The sequence below is a fragment of the Erythrolamprus reginae genome, chromosome 3 (assembly GCF_031021105.1).
Source record: "Erythrolamprus reginae isolate rEryReg1 chromosome 3, rEryReg1.hap1, whole genome shotgun sequence".
Lineage (NCBI taxonomy): Eukaryota > Metazoa > Chordata > Lepidosauria > Squamata > Dipsadidae > Erythrolamprus > Erythrolamprus reginae.
In genome coordinates this window covers 107,333,734-107,336,391 of record NC_091952.1, presented here as the reverse complement: position 1 = coordinate 107,336,391, position 2,658 = coordinate 107,333,734, and positions in this window count along the sequence as shown.

Sequence of the window (2,658 nt, the reverse complement as noted above, 5' to 3'; positions counted from 1 at the left end):
CTGGCACAATCTGAGTGGGCAATGTGACAAGTGTGTGGGTGGAGGACTAAGGATGTGAACTTTCAACCGGGTGGGAAACTCAGATTCAAGTTTCCCAGTGTAGGTGCCAGGATGGCTCCAGCAATAAATTGGAACTTTAAGGAGCACTTTGACTTGGACTCTGATTTAGTTGGATACTACCTGGAACCTTAACACACCCTCTTTTCTTTGTTGCAGTCCCTTAGGTATTGGGACACTGTTATCATGTCACCTGCAGTTCTTTTTTTCATTAAATTATCAAATTCCTGCAACCGTTCTTCATATGTTTTAGTCTCCAGTCCCCTAATTATCTTTGTTACTCTTCTCTACTCTTTTTCTAGTGTTTGAACATCTTTTTTTATTTTGTGGTGGCCAAAATTGGATGCAATAGTCCAAGTGTGGTCTTACAAAGGCATTATAAAGTGGTATTAACACTTCACATGATCTTGATTCTATCCTTCCATTAATGTAGCCTAGAACTGTGTTGGCATTTTTGACAGCTATAGCACACTACTGTCTGATATTTAAGTGATTGTCCATTAGAATGCCAAGATCCCTCTTGCAATAGTACTATTATATTATTCTGCATCTATATCACTGTTCCATTAATCGACTGGGAAAAGAAAGGCTGTGAGAAATAACAACCACTGATCAGGGAACTTTATTATTGCTTTAATGTGCAATGGTTAATTGGAATAGGTTTGCCTACCATGATATGATGTGCAGTCTTCAAATCAGACAGCAGTAGTTAAGTGGAGACAGGACTGCATTGTATAATTCTTATCCTCAAGAAAGCTTGAGCAAGCTGGTCATTTGGGTCAGCCCACCCTCTTTTTCCTCTTATCCCATAGAGCAAAGAACTAACAGATGCACACAAATGGTATAAACTTTTTTTATTAAGAGATATCTTGCTTGAAATGAATAAATGTTTGATGGCCTACCACTTTAAGCTCAGACAAGCATTAACTCCTGACTTCTCCCAATTTTTCAAAATCATGCAACCCCTAGTATTCTGCATAATCGTACAAATTAATGTAAATAAATATAAGAAAAACAACTCTAGGATATCTCCAAGGAGACTACATCAGGTCGCACAGGTTGAGGGTCTTTTTGCAGTGTCTGAACAATAAATAGAATGATATCATGAATTTAAACTTTTATTTCAAAGCAATAAAGTTAATTGATTAAAAAGTTTAATATCAGTCTTGGGTTCTCCACACAGTATTGCTGTTAACTGAGTCACTAATTTAGAATAGAATAGAATAGAATTTTTTATTGGCCAAGTGTGATTGGACACAAGGAATTTGTCTTGATGCATATGCTCTCAGTGTACATAAAAGAAAATATGGATTTGTCAAGAATCATGTGGTACAACACTTAATGATTGTCATAGGGGTCAAATAAGCAATGAAGAAACAATATTAATAAAAATCTTAGTATATTTAATGGATTAAAAACAATGTTGATATAAGTCTCATTTACATAGAGTCCAATGAAAAGAATCTACATATATTCTACTATCTTCCCTACAATATTAAATTATTATCAAACTCTGGTTTTTTACATTCCCCCCCCCCCAAAAAAAAAGGTCCTGTGTATCAGTGTAGCATCTGATCATCTCATGAACAGATTGAAAAGTAGATTAAAAAAGGTTGGCACAATTCATTAATTTTGTTGTGCAATTGTTTAGTCACTTTGCAGACTGTCATTTCTTCAGAACTGTATTTAGTAACTGCTGGTTTGAGTTTTTATAAGCTCCTGCTTGAGTTATTATCAGTGATAAAATGTAGCCACCTCGCTTTCCGTCAACCTCTCCAATCAAATTTGTTTATTCAGTTTACATGGTTGCCCATCTCAGAATCTTAACATTGTCATCTAATAGCAGTGGCAAATACCATGAAAGAACAACAACAACAACAATAGATCACCAGTAGTTCAGATAAAAATAAGAAACGATCACAACAAATCAACATTACCATTGCACAGTCTCTGGAAAGCATCTGTATTAAGTCGGAGACAAGGCAAGATAATTAACTGTGGTTTATTGAAGTCGGACATGAAAAACAACCAATACAAGCAATACACAGAACTGAGGAGAGCCTGAGCTACATGACAGCTCATTTATACTCCAGCCCACAATAACATAACCAATGAACACGCAACAAAGTTCCCGCCGAGATTTGTCTCTACCCAGTGACAGGAATGCCCAATGGCAGTTCCTTTACTAGTCACTGGGAAGAGACATAACAATCTGGATCTTTAAGATTAGGAATAAAACTCTGCCTTTAAGGCATTGTGAAAGCCAGCAAGGTCAGATCCAGTATATTGGAGAGATCATGTTCCAAAGGATGGGTTCCATGACAGAGAAGGCTTTCTGTTGGGTGGCACTCCCCACTACTACATATTTCTAGAGCATACATCTCCTACCAACCTAATTATTATTATTTTATTATTATTTATTAGATTTGTATGCCGCCCCTCTCCGGAGACTAATGGGAAAAGGTGGGCATAAATGAAGAGAAATGGTCACTCAAATAAGATAATAAATAAATAATGTTATTGTTAATAAAATTTATTATTAATATATTAATAATATCCAACTTTTATGGATTATTTATTTGAATTTTATTAGTTATAAAT